The sequence below is a fragment of the Canis aureus genome, chromosome 20 (assembly GCF_053574225.1).
Source record: "Canis aureus isolate CA01 chromosome 20, VMU_Caureus_v.1.0, whole genome shotgun sequence".
Taxonomy (NCBI): domain Eukaryota; kingdom Metazoa; phylum Chordata; class Mammalia; order Carnivora; family Canidae; genus Canis; species Canis aureus.
This window is the reverse complement of record NC_135630.1, coordinates 25622824-25637829: the sequence shown is the minus strand read 5'-3', so window position 1 is coordinate 25637829 and position 15006 is coordinate 25622824. Positions and strand designations below refer to the sequence as shown.

General features: G+C 41.7%; 1 protein-coding gene across 2 annotated transcripts in view; it reads right to left on the bottom strand.

Moving 5' to 3' along the window:
* LOC144291584 (rho GTPase-activating protein 20-like) overlaps nt 1-11915 on the bottom strand; it is a 68058-nt gene extending 56143 nt beyond the window's left edge. For both annotated transcript variants that reach the window (XR_013358905.1, XM_077861184.1), the window contains exons 1-4: nt 11718-11915; nt 10769-10914; nt 7627-7747; nt 370-485 (exon numbers count right to left, since the gene is read on the bottom strand). The gene's annotated coding sequence lies outside the window, so the exon portion shown is untranslated. The remainder of the gene's footprint in view (nt 1-369; nt 486-7626; nt 7748-10768; nt 10915-11717) is intronic.
* Between the last annotated feature and the right edge of the window lie 3091 nt (nt 11916-15006).

Sequence of the window (15006 nt, the reverse complement as noted above, 5' to 3'; positions counted from 1 at the left end):
GGCATACAGTAGGCATTTAGGGTATATCTGATGAATGAAGGAGTAACTAATCTAGAAAAGAAAGACACAGTTATACCTGTCTAAGTCTTAATTATATACAAGGAAATGTGTATAAAATAAAAGAAATGGAAGAAATTACATCAAAATATTCAGGAGCACTGTAGAAAATTTTCCTTCTTTCCCTATTCAGCACTTGTAAATAAAACACAGCCAGCATTGCTTTAGATTCATGACGTTTTTCTCACTTATATACCATGACATGGATAATTAAGAAAAAATTCAACAAAACAGTTAATTCTTAAAGTAATAGCTTTAGTAATAGTCTTTCCACAAGAAATCTGAACCAACGTGAAGTCATATAATACTTACAAGAGACTTCCAACAGCGGCAGAAATGTCACGGTAGCTGTGATCTGTTGGATTACGGAGAGGATCTCATCCTGGATGGCCTTCTGAGACTTTTCTCTGGGTGTGCTACCAAAGAAACTAAATGAGTTGATTCATTTTAAGTTTTAACAAGTTATTTAAAACACTGATAAGATTATTTGTTTGATTAAATGCTTCAAAACTCAAATTAAGTAATGCATTCCAAAGGAGTTTTTAAAAAACAATTATAATTTCATTTATTATTCCAGATATTAAGGCTGATCTTAGTATTAGATCATTAAATAACAGATGACTAGAAAACCTGCCGAGTGCTTCAAGTCAGGAAACATTCAGGATGTTGTAAAATAAAGATAACAATTAGTATCTAAGATCTTTAATTGGCATAATCATTTTGGTATTTTTAGGAATACCTAAATGTCTAATTCTGTAGTGCTTCAAAGAAGATGTTATATCAAGGTGTATTTATAATTAAACATTTTCTAGGGGAGGGGCAAGATGGCGGAAGACTAGTGTCCCCAAATCACCTGTTCCCACCAATTACCTAGATAATCTTCAAATCATCCTGAAAATCTATGAATTCAGCCTGAGATTTAAAGAGAGAACAGCTGGAATGCTACAGTGAGAAGAGTTCACGCTTCTATCAAGTTAGGAAGACGGGGTAAAAAGAAATAAAGAAACAAAAGGCATCCAAGGGAGAGGGGCCCCGCGAAGAGCCAGGCTAAGGCCGGGGTGAGTGTCCCCAGGACAGGAGAGCCCAGGCCCCAAGAAGCAGGAGCTTCACCAATCTTCCTGGGTGGAAAGGCCTCACAGGGAGTTGGAGCAGGACCCCAGAAAGGTGGGGATGCCCTCAGGCTCCCTGGGACACTAACAGAGCAACTGTGCCCTGGGGAGAGTGCGCTGAGCTCCCTAAGGGCTGCAGCATGGCATCGCTGGACCCGGGAGCAGCTCAGAGGGGCCCGGACGGCAGCTCTGCGGAGAGGTGGCTATGCGGTGGAGTGCAAATCCAACAGCGCAGGCCCAGGAGCACAGGGCGCCAGGGACACAGCCCAGGATCCGGCCTCCCCCCAGGACAGGAAGAGGCCAGGAGGGCCCAGGACGGGAAGGACGCTCCTGCCCCGAGCTGAGCAGATCAGCGGCCCCGCCCCCAGAGCATCCAGGTCCCTGCAGATGGAGAGCTCTGTAGTTACTGCGGGAGTAGACTCCAGAGCTCCAGAGCTGGCCGCTGCCACTGTGGTTGTTCCTTCTGGAGCCTCAAGGGTGTAAAAAATCCCCACTGAGCCCTGGAACAGGCAGGCGGCAGAGCAGATCCCCCAAGTGCTAACACCTGAAGATCAGCACAACAGGCCCGTCTCCCAGAAGACCAACTAGATGGACAAATTCCAGGGGAAGTCAAGGGAATTAAAGTACAGAAATAGAAGATACTCCCCTGTGTTTTTTTTTGTTTTTGTTTTTTTTGCTTTTTGATTTCTGTTTGCTTACCCTGCCCTTCTTTTTCCTTTCTTTATTTTTCTATCTCTGTTTCTTCTCTTTTTTACTTCCTTTTTTCTTTTTTCTTTTTCTCTTTTCTTTCCTTCTATCTCTCCTCTCTTTTTCTCCTTTTCCCAATACAACTTGTTTTTGGCCACTCTGCACAGAGCAAAATGACTAGAAAGAAATCCTCAACTCAAAAGAAAGAATCAGAAACAGTCCTCTGTCCCACAGAGTTACAAAATCTGGATTACAATTCAATGTCAGAAAGGAAATTCAGAAGCACTATTATAAACCTACTGGGGGCTAGAAAAAAGCATAAAGGACTCAAGAGACTTCATGACTGCAATATTTAGATATAATCAGGCAGAAAGTAAAAATCAATTGAATGAGGTGCAATCCAAACTAGAAGTCCACACAATGAGGGTTCATGAGGCAGAAGAATGAGAGGGAGACATAGAAGACAAGTTGATGGCAAAGAGAGAAACTGAGGGAAAAAGAGACAAACAATGTAAAGACCATGAAGATAGATTAAGAGAAATAAACGACAGACTGAGGAAGAAAAACCTACATTTAATTGGGTTTCCCAAGTGCTCCGAAAGGGCCGGAGGGCCAGAATATGTATTTTAACAAATCCTAGCTGAAAACTTTCCTAATCTGGGAAGGGAAACAGGCATTCTGATCCAGGAGATAGAGAGATCCCCCCCTAAAATCAATAAAAACCATTAAACACCTCGACATTTAATAGTGAAGCTTGCAAATTCCAAAGATAAAGAGAAGATCCTTAAAGCAGCAAGAGACAAGAAATCCCTGACTTTTATGGGGAGGAGTATTAGGGTTACAGCCGACCTCTCCACAGAGACCTGGCAGGACAGAAAGGGCTGGCAGGATATATTCAGGGTCCTAAATGAGAAGAACATGCAACCAAGAATACTTTATCCAGCAAGGCTCTCATTCAGAATAAAAGGAGAGAGAAAGACCTTCCAAGACAGGCAGGAACTGAAAGAATATGTGACCTCCAAACCAGCTCTGCAAGAAATTTTAAGGGGAAACTCTTAAAATTTCCCTTTAAGAAGAAGTTCAGTGGAACAATCCACAAAAAAAGGACTGAATAGATATCATGATGACACTAAACTCCTACCTGTCAATAGTAACTCTGAACGTGAACGGGCTTAATGACCCCATCAAAAGGTGCAGGGTTTCAGACTGGATAAAAAAGCAGGACCCATCGATTTGCTGTCTACAAGAGACTCATCTTAGACAGAAGGACACTTACAGCCTGAAAACAAAAGGTTGGAGAACCATTTACCATTCAAATGGTCCTCAAAAGAAAGCAGTGGTAGCCATCCTTATATCAGATAAACTGAACTTTACCCCAAAGACTGTAGTAAGAGATGAAGAGGGACACTATATCATACTTAAAGGATCTATCCAACAACAGGACTTAACAATCCTCAATATATATGCCCTGAATGTGGGAGCTGACAAATATATCAATGAATTAATAACCAAAATTAAGACATATTTAGATAATAATACACTTCTACTTGGTGACTTCGATTTAAGGCTTTCTGCACTGGATAGGTCTTCTAAGCACAAAATCTCCAAAGAAACAAGAGCTTTAAATGATACACTGGACCAGATGGACTTCAGGTATCTACAGAACTTTACATCCAAACTCAACTGAATACACATTCTTCTCAAGTGCACATGGAACTTTCTCCAGAATAGGCCACATCCTGGGTCACAAATGGGGTTTGAACCGATACCAAAATATTGGGATCGTCCCCTGCATATTCTCAGACCATAATGCCTTGACATTAGAACTAAATCACAACAAGAAGTTTGGAAGGCCTTCAAACACGTGGAGGTTAAGGATCATCTTGCTAAAAGATGAAAGGGTCAACCAGGAAATTAAGGAAGAATTAAAAAGATTCATGGAAACTAATGAGAATGAAGGTACAACCATTCAAAATCATTGGGATGCAGCAAAAGCAGTCCTAAGGGGGAAATACATCGCAATACAAGCATCCACTCAAAAACTGGAAAGATCTCAAATACAAAAGCAAACCTTACATATAAAGGAGCTAGAGAAGAAACAGCAAATAGATCCTACACCCAGTAGAAGAAGAGAGTTAAGAAAGATTCGAGCAGAACTCAATGAAATCAAGACCAAAAGAACTGTGGAACAGGTCAACATAAACAGGAGTTGGTTCTATGAAAGAATTAATAAGATAGATAAACCGTTAGCCAACCTTATTAAAAAGAAGATAGAGAAGACTCAAATTAAGAAAGTCACGAATGAGAAAGGAGAGATCACGACCAACACCAAGGAAATACAAACGATTTTAAAAACATATTACGAACAGCTATAGGCCAATAAATTAGGCAATCTAGAAGAAATGGATGCATTCCTGGAAAGCCACAAACTACCAAAACTGGAACAGGAAGAAATAGAAAACCTAAACAGGCCAATAACCAGGGAGGAAATTGAAGCAGTCATCAAAAACCCCCCAAGACACAAAAGTCCAGGGCCAGATGGCTTCCAAGGGGAATTCTATGAAACGTTTAAAGAAGAAACCATACCTATTCTACTAAAGCTGTTTGGAAAGATAGAAAGAGATGGAGTACTTCCAAATTCTTTCTTTGAGGCCAGCATCACCTTAATTCCAAAACCAGACAAAGACCCCACCAAAAGGAGAATTACAGACCAATATCCCTGATGAACATGGATGCAAAAATTCTCAACAAGATACTAACCAATAGGTTCCAACAATACATTAAGAAAATTATTCACCATGACCATGTACGATTTATCCCCGGGACACAAGGCTGGTTCAATACTCATAAAACAAACAATGTGATTCATCATATGAGCAAGAGAAAAACCAAGAACCATAGGATCCTCTCATTAGATGCATAGAAAGCATTTGACAAAATACAGCATCCATTCCTGATCAAAACTCATCAGAGTGTAGGGACAGAGGGAATATTCTTCAACATCTTAAAAGCCATCTACCTAAAGCCCACAGCAAATATCATTCTCCATGGGGAAGCACTGGGAGCCGTTCCCCTAAGATCAGGAACAAGACAGGGATGTCCACTCTCACCACTGCTATTCAACATAGTATTGGAAGTCCTAGCCTCAGCAATCAGACAAAAAAAGGCATTAAAGGCATTCAAATTGACAAAGAAGAAGTCAAACTCTCCCTCTTCGCCGATGACATGATACTCTACATAGAAAACCCAAAAGCCTCCACCCCAAGATTGCTAGAACTCATACAGCAATTTGGCAGTGTGACAGGATACAAAATCAATGCCCAGAAATCAATGGCATTTCTATACACTAACAATGAGACTGAAGAAAGAGAAATTAAGGAGTCCATCCCATTTACAATTGCACCCAAAAGCATAAGATACCTAGGAAGAAACCTAACCAAAGAGGTAAAGGATCTATACCCTAAAAACTATAGAACACTTCTGAAAGAAATTGAGGAAGACACAAAGAGATGGAAAAATATTCCATGCTCATGGATTGGCAGAATTAAGATTGTGAAAATGTCAATGTTACCCAGAGCAATGTACATGTTTAACGCAATCCCTATCAAAATATCATGGACTTTCTTCAGAGAGAACAAATTATTTTAAGATTTGTGTGGAATCAGAAAAGACCCCGAATAGCCAGAGAATTTTAAAAAAGAAAACCATAGCTGGGGGCATCACAATGCCAGATTTCAGGTTGTACTACAAAGCTGTGGTCACCAAGACAGTGTGGTGCCAGCACAAAAACAGACACATAGATCAATGGAACAGAATAGAGAACCCAGAAATGGACCCTGAACTTTATGGTCAACTAATATTCGATAAAGGAGGAAAGACTATCCATTGGAAGAAAGACAGTCTCTTTAATAAATGGTGCTGGGAAAATTGGACATCCACATGCAGAGGAATGAAACTAGACCACGCTCTTTCACCACACACAAAGATAAACTCAAAATGGATGAAAAATCTAAATGTGAGACAAGATTCCATCAAAATCCTAGAGTAGAACACAGGGAACACCCTTTTTGAACTCGGCCACAATAACTTCTTGCAAGATACATCCATGAAGGCAAAAGAAACAAAAGCAAAAATGAACTATTGGGACTTCATCAAGATAAGAAGCTTTTGCACAGCAAAGGATACAGTCAACAAAACTACAAGACAACTTACAGAATGGGAGAAGATATTTGCAAATGTCGTATCAGATAAAAAGGGTTAGCATCCAAGATCTATAAAGAACTTCTTAAACTCAACACCAAAGAAACATACAATCCAATCATGAAATGGGCAAAAGACATGAAGAGAAATCTCACAGAGGAAGACATAGACATGGCCAACACGCACATGAGAAAATGCTCTGCATCACTTGCCATCAGGGAAATACAAACCAAAACCACAATGAGATACCACCTTACACCATGAGAGTTGGGAAAATTAACAAGGCAGGAAACCACAAATGATGGAGAGGATGCGGAGAAAAGGGAACACTCTTACACTGTTGGTGGGAACGTGAACTGGTGCAGCCACTCTGGAGAACTGTGTGGAGGTTCCTCAAAGAGTTAAAAATAGCCCTGCACTATGACCCAGCAGTTGCACCTCTGGGGATTTACTTCAGAGATGCAGATGCAATGAAACGCCGGGACACCTGCACCCACCTGCACCCGGATGTTTCTGGAAGCAATGTCCACAATAGCCAAACTGTGGAAGGAGCCTCGATGTCCATCGAAAGATGAATGGATAAAGAAGATGTGGTTTATGTATACAATGGAACATTACTCAGCCATTAGAAATGACAAATACCCACCATTTGCTTAACGTGGATGGAACTGCAGGGTATTATGCTGAGTGCAGTAAGTCAGTCGGAGAAGGACAAACATTGTATGTTCTCATTCATTTGGGGAATATAAATAATAGTGAAAGGGGATATAAGGGAAGGGAGAAGAAATGTGTGGGAAATATCAGAAAGGGAGACGGAACATACATACTCCTAACTCTGGGAAACGAACTAGGGGTGGTGGCAGGGGAGGAGGGCGGGGGTGGGGGTGACTGGGTGGTGGGCACTGAGGGGGGCACTTGACGGCATGAGCACTGGGTGTTATTCTGTATGTTGGTAAATTGAACACCAATAAAAAATAAATTCATTAAAAAATAAAATAAACATTTTCTAAAACAGACCAAAGGCTTCAGGAACAAACTACATTTCATTATGCGAGAGAGTTCTGAGTTTACAGGTAAGCATGCCTGGGACAATGCTAAGAATTAGCATATAATGAGGGGGCATTTCCCATCCAGAGGATCTAAGAACTTCAGTTCAGAGTGTCTTAGGAAGTTTATAGCGTTAAATGAAATACAGTAGAGCTGCATATCAAGCTAGGAGAAAATCTAGGATAATACTTCATGGTTAAAAGTACCTTGACACAATCCATTAAATGGCCCACCTAATACATCATGTGTAGCTTACATATAGCACCATAAATACTAAAGGGTGAAATTTATGGATTTTAGACTAAGGGCAGTTATGTTAAAAGTACACTATACAAGTCCATAATAGGCACGACTCTTTTGTGAGCACAGTTTGTGAGTCTTATTCTTCTCCACGGGAGATCTAACATAGTTAGAAACAAACTACCTTATACGAAACTAGTTCAATATAGTTAGAACTCAGTTAGTCAAGAAAACAAGTTTTGGAAAAAAAATCTATGAAAGTGGAAGCAGTTTAATTCATACTTACCTGTCATCTTTTGCAGTCTTGTCGCACTCAATATCAAACTTCCACCTTTCAAGGACTTCACCGCTTTCAATATTTGAGATGAATACCACCAGTTTCTGAACTGAACACTTGTATAACCAATCTGCAATACAGAACAGGGCATCTTTTTTGGTTCACTGCATTACAAAGTAACTCTTCCCAGGTCTCACTTTCTGCCCTTAGCAAATTCCTACCACTGGTATTTTGGAACTCCTCCAACCTGTACAGAAAACTTGCCTCACAATAACCTAGCTCCCGTTGTCCAATTCTCAGTATCCGTACCAGATGTAGTTAGTACTGAATGCTAAGCACAGAGTAGTGAACATGCAGTATACTCTAATCCAAGGTAAATTCCAGAAGATGAGCATTAATCTAATCACTGCAGCAATAAATGCAAATTTTTAATTGTAATAAATGTTAAGAAGGTGCAGTATGTGATCCAATGAGAGAATATAGGAAAACTTGACTCAGGGAATTCTCACTTGACTTCAGTTCTACAAATAAATACCATTAAATATGCAAAAGATTACAGAAAAGGGTACAGGTCTAAAATACTGAAAAGCGAAAAGTATCTGACCAGAGGATTGAAAGGGTAATACAAATACAGTTAAGAAAGGGAGAATGAACAAGGTCGGTTTGTGCAAGATACATAGGGGTCAGACCACACAAGGTCACATGGGGTAAATTAAAGAACTTATACTTCAAGAATCAGGGAAGTCTACTGTGTCTGAAGTAGGGTGTGATGTGATTAAACTTATATTTCAGAACTATCCTTTAGGCTGTGATGTGTGGAAAGTAGAGTGGAAGTAAAGAGAGGATCTAGGGATGCTAATTGATTAGTAATTCAAGCAAGAGGTACTGAAGGCTTATAGAAGGATAAATTGGTAGAGATGGATCAGTATAGGTAGAGTCAAGAGATTTCGTGGTTAAAATTGTTAAGATTTATTGGATACTTATGAGACTAAGGAAGAGGAAATACTCAGAGATAGTTGCCAACTTTCTGGTTTATACCACTGGTTGGAAGGTTGATCCATTCATTGAAAGAGAACGGAAATGAGACACAATGCTTACAATTTTTTTAAGGTTTTATTTTTCTTCTTTTGTAAAGATTTTATTTATTTATTCATGACAGATAGAGAGAGAGGAAGAGATACAGGCAGAGGGAGAAGCAGGCTCCATGCAGGGAGCCTGATGTGGGACTCAATCCCAGGTCTCCAGGATCATGCCCTGGGCTGAAGGCAGTGCTAAACTGCTGAGCCACCCGGGCTGCCCTAAGGTTTTATTTCTAAGTAATCTCCACACACAATGTGGGGCTGGAACTTACAACCCAAGATCAAGAGTTGCATGCTCTACTGACTGAGCCAGCCAGGACCCCCTTAAATTTAGTTTTCAAGTATCACTTGGTTAGCCACATGTGGATATCAAGGGAGCCACTTACTATATGAGCAAAGAGAAGACTTGGGTTGGATGTATGTTTATGAGTCAACTACACAAAGATTGTTAGTAAAGTTATGAATGTGTCAGAAGTCATCTTAGAGATTATAATAAGGGGGCCTCATAATGAGCCCTGAATTAATATTGGAACTTGGGATAATATACTCAAGAATACACAGTTTTGTTTTTTTTTAAGACACAAAAACAATCTTGTAATATTTAGGACTTGTGGGCCACCTAGGTCTCTTGCATAGTTTTTTAAAAACTAGCCTTTAAAAATCTGAAAACACTCAGTTTGCAGGTAGTACAAAAATAGGCCACTTGCTGGATATGGGCCATCAGTCTTGCTGACCCCTTGACAAAAACAAACCTTGTCTCAATTTTGCTCGGAAGAGGAAGAGATTGGGTAGTCACTTAAAGATCTGGGGTGGGTGGAAATTTTTTTCTTTTAAAACTGAAGACAAATGAAACCAATGAAAATATCTCAAAACAAAGAAATCAGACATACCAGAGAAGAACTAGGGTAGATTCCTTAAGAAGGCTAGAGGGATGGGGATTCAAAGAGATTGAACAATTTGCCTCTAAGAAGGGCAATTCCTCTATTCTAACTAAAATAAAAGGGACAAATTAAATAGGAAGGTCTACATACAACTGAGGTGAAATGTCCTAAGTGTAGTCTTAAAGGAGACAACCTAAAAACCAGTAACTTAGGCAGGGCTTGCTTCTTCATCAAATTAAGGTGACATAGATTCTTAGTTACTTCTATGTTTCAGGCTAAGTAATCTGAGTATCGCCCTGGGTGATTTAGCCCTGAAGATGATAAAAACACAATTAATAGAATTTTAAAAATAAAGCCTCTTGAAACAAACAAACAAACAAACAAACAAAAAATATATATATATATGACTCAGGTATAAAAAAATTACTGTAATTTTTTTTTTTTTGGAACTAGTTTTGGAAGGTGAAATGAGGAGCCAGGGAGAAACATCCTATAACACAGAAAAATTAGAAGTGAGAATCCTAAGTAGAGAAAAAAATGGGGGAAAAAAGAGACAGAATAGATGGAGAACAAGTATCCATTCAACAAGTATTCAGTAATTTCTTGAGCTAAGAAAAAACAAGGGGTGTTCAGATAGAAATGGCTAACGTACAGGCAGGATTTTAACAAAGACAAATGAAGACAGTAAGACATTAAAAAACTTTATTGGGTATTCTATTAGTAGTATTTTTTTTAAGTTTAGTTCCCAGGCTGGATCCAATTTCATTTTCTTTTATCTTAAAATAATGACGGTTTTAAACTGTAGGCAGCTATAGAAAATATATCATGTTAAAAATATGTAGTGGATTTCTCTCCAATAATAAACATCATCATAGTTATGTAAAATTCCAACTTGTTCCACCTGGCTACACGAACTGCAAAAATCACTTCAAAAGGAGTTGATAGAGATTGTTTTGTGAAGCCAGATCAGATTCCTAACATCAACGTATTTAACCCACTCAAAATGCGGTAGGGAAGAGTGGACTTTCTTTCACTTTATTATTTGCTTCCTTCCGATGGAGAATCACTATATTTGAGATTGCAGTGTTCTACACCTCTTTGTATAGAGCTGAAAAATGAACACCAAGATGCCAGAAAGTACGGGTCCAAGAAGACCTGCAAAACTCAAATTGGTTTTCAACAATTAAATACCTTTCACTTGTCCACTACATGATTGAATTATTTTATGAGCTCAGGATCTGTTGTTATAAGCAAGGTGAGTCCGTATTTCTGCCCTCTGGTAGAGGTTTCAGATGGATATATGCCACGCTGATATAAAATGCTGTTGATGCCAAATGCTGAAAACAAAAGGAATGTTAAAGTTATTTCCACTTTGTAACTCTGGAAAATAAAGCCTATTTAGATGTGGCTGCGGTTTCATTCATGGCATCAAACTGAAAAAGCCTAAACGTGCGTTTGTGCGTGTCTTGCTGAAAGCAGAGTAGGGGAAAAGTGCCACTGAAAATCCTTAAAAATGTTGCTTCTAAATCAAAAGAACACGATACCTGCGTTTATGCGGAAATAAAAATGCCAAACTGCATTAACCTAGCGTCCAAGTAGAACTACAAGCTCAGGGTAATGCAAGCCCCAATTCAGGTTACGTGATCACAGGGTGTGGAAATAGGCTTTTGCGTCTGGATTAGCAATTGATTGATTAACCGGTCGGATGCTCCAGAGCAAGCCTCTCCCTCACTTTTCCCTCCTCTTCTCCTGCCAGAGTCTATCAGAGGGTACAAGCATGGCCTGGTCCTAAATCTAGCCCATCGCCCTCAGTACCGGAATCAAAGCTTGGTGGATGGGCTGTTCAAAGTGCACTGGGCTCCACCGCTCGGGGTGGTGCCGGGCGGCCGGGCTGGGCAGCCTGTGGGATCCGCAGTTTCCCGCAAGGCTGCTGGTGCAGGGGCGCGGCGCGAGGCAGGCCGGGCAGCACCTGGGCTTCCCGCTCCCCCAGGAGCAAGGCGCCTAGATTAGATTCTCCAGCCAGGCGGGCGCTGGAGCAGAGCCGCCCCCCACCCCCGGCCCCCGCCTCCGGGCCGGCCGGGCCTCCAGGGCCGCTGGCCTCAGCTGTCCCCGCCCTCTGGCCTGCGGGAGGGGGACTCACAGAAGAACTGGGCCACGATTTCCGCCTCTGCTCGCGGGAGAGCTGCGGCGCCACGGCCAGGCCTAGGGACGAGGGAGCGCGCTGCTGCCCGGCAGACCAGACGGCGACCGCACAGCCTCCAACGGTTCCCGCCAGTCGTTTGGAAAGTAACGACGCTGCTCCCCGGGGCCTTCGCGCAGGCGCGACGAGCCTCTCGGCCCGCCCGCGCCAGTCTCCCCGCTCGCCGGAGGGGGCGCCTCGCGCAGGCGCAGTGGGTAGGCGTGGTCAGGCGCTTCCGGGCTGTCGGGGCTCGAAGGGTCCTGGCGGGCACCTGGAATTGTGGTCGCGGGGCCGCAGCTGAGGCGAGAGGACTGCAAAACCTGGCTCTGACGCCCGCTCCGAGGCCTGCGGAGTGAGGCCCAGGATCCCAGTTCGGCAGTTTCAAAGCGATTTTTTTTTTCAAAGCTATTTTCAAAGTGATGTGAACTGCGCGCCGGTTGCATCTTAACGTGGCCCCAGGGACCCCCCCCCCCCCGCAAACTTTTGCTTAGATGCTTCGAGCCAGTCAAGAAGCCGCCTGCGTGGCACCGAGCACAGCTGGAGAGGGCCTGGTGACTGTCTGCCCGCGCAGCTTTTAAGAAATTGGGGGCGGCCCGGGCGGCCCAGCGGTTGACGCGCCTTCAGCCTGGGCCTGACCCTGGAGCCCAGGGGTGGAGTCCGCGTGGGGCTCCCTGCGTGGAGCCTGCCTCTGCCTCTGCCTGTGTCTCTGCCTCGCTCTCTCTCTTTCTCTGTGTGTCTATCATGAATAAATACATTCTTCTTCAAAAACAAAGGAATCGGGTTGGGGTGAAAGGGGTGAGCCGCAGCCCTTGTCCTGTGCTGTCAGCCGGAGCCGCAGGGGCTGCCTCTGTGCGCGGGAATAAGTTGCTCGGGCATAAGTTCCCCCACCAAACAGGCCCAGACACACTGAAGAAGTTGTCAGGGAATTTTGACCCACGAATTCACGGATTTTACCTTAGGATGAGAAGCTTGGAAGAGAGCGCACAATCCATGTCAATTGCAAAAACAGTGTAGTCCTTGAAGGAGCTAGAAATATTATTTGTAAAACTCAAGCCCCGAAAACTACCTACCAGACATGCTATCCTACTTGCTTAAATGAGAAATGCCCTAGTGTCTTACTGTTCTATGATTGCATGACAAGTTACCGCAAGTTGATGGCTTAAGATAACACACATTTATTATTGTCGGGTAGGTCAGGGGTTGGTGTGACACAGCTGGATGCTCAGCTTAAGAATCTCACTCGGTTGAAATACAGGTGTCTCTGCAAGTGGAATCTCATCCGCTTGCATCCATCAACCCAGAAGATCCAGGGTTCTCTTCCAAGCCCCTTGGTTGTTGGCAGAATTAATAACCTTGTGTTTCTTGGACTGGCGTTATTGTTTTGCTCGTTGGCCAGAGGGGAGTCTTGTGCCTTAGCCAGATGGCTCTTCCATAGACCTTCTCATACTGTGAGTCTCTCTGACTTCATGGAGATCTCTTTTAAGGATTCATCTGATTGGATTAGACCTAGTCAGTTAATTTCCCCTTTGATGATTTTTTTTTTTTTTTTTTTTACCTTTGATGAATTTAATCCGGGAAGTGAATCCCATCATAGTCATGGGCTCTGGCCACACTCAAACAGAGATTATCTAAAATGTGCAGAAATGAAATTTCTAAAGCTAAAATCAAGTGGAACTTTAGAGGCCATGGATTTTTCTGCCATCTTAGAATGCTGCCTATGACAGTGTTACCATATATTGATCAGTTTGAATCATAGGTAATAGGCCAAGTAGCCCTAACATATTTTCCTTACACCCTTTAGTCTTTTGTACCTGTGTATATACACAGGTGTGTTTAAATCACCATCTTTTTACTCCTTCCACCAGGAATTTAGAGGCAGAACTCAGGCATCATACCGGTAGAGCCACATGCTCAGCTTACTACAAATAAAAATTGTTTCTCTTTCTGAGGAATTTTATATCGATACTCAGCACTTAAGGAAAAAATTTTCTTCGGTTTCATTTATCTGAATATATAAATAATTTTTGGTATAATTTTGGATATTCTAGAATTTAAAAGGCTGGCAAAGTATGTTTTTCATGTATAGAAGAAGCATTTATTAAATGCTTTTTTAAAGATTTTATTTATTCATGAGAGACACACAGAGAGATAGAGGCAGAGACACAGGAAGAGGGAGAAGCAGGATCCACGCAGGGAGCCCCACATGGGACTCTATCCCGGGTCTCCAGGATCATGCCCTGGGCCGAAGGCGGGCACTAAACCGCTGAGCCACTCAGACATCCCTTATTAAATACTTTTTTGTGCACTATGAGGAGATGTGAAATATTTAAGTTTAGAAGACAGGTATGTACCTTTGGAGGAGTTTGTAATCTAGTTTTGTTTAAGTATGCACACTTGAAAAAACACAAAATTGAAGTCTCATAAACTTGGCTTTATCTGGCTTCTGCCTAACTCTATGGCTGTCTTTCAGATTACTTTACCAATCTGCATATTCCTTTAGTCACTTTTCCATCTCAGGGCTTTTCATAATGTGCTTACTGCTGCCTAGAAATTTCTGCCTGTTCAAATTAATTAATTGATTGATTGAGTTTTACTTAAATGTAACTGTATTCTAGAAATTTCCTTTGGCCTCTCAGGACTATAAGATCCTGCCCTTATGCATTCTCCTAGCATTTCAGAGCACTATTTCAAAGCAATGCTTTCATTATTACAATGAAAACGATGACATTGTAATACTTCTGTAATGATTTGTGTTATATTTTCCCTGTTACCATGGAGGATCCATGATGAGATTTAGTGGGTACTCCATCAATATTTGTTGAATGAATGATCGTTTGACTATTTGCCTAGGAAAATTTCATGGAAGAACCCAAGACCTTTTCAAATTGGAGAGCAGGTTGGATGGATGAGGTGAGGCCACATTTTGAGAGCTTCAAATATCCACCTGAGTTGGATGTACCAGGGATTTCTAGGCTCTTAGAACTGACATAATTAAAGGGGCATTTTTTTGAAGTGTAAATTCAATAGTGGTTGTAGAGTGGATTGTATATAGGTCAGTCTAGAGTGGTGGTCCTCAAACTTGAGAGTGTGAAAGAATCACTTGGGTATTTTGCTATATGTAGACTCCTGACTTTTATTCTCTTTTCTTCGAATCTGATTCAGTCCAGTACCATAGCCACTAGCCACAGCTGGCTCGTAGGCACTTGAAATGTGCTTGTCTGAACTGAGATATGCTACAATTATAAAAATA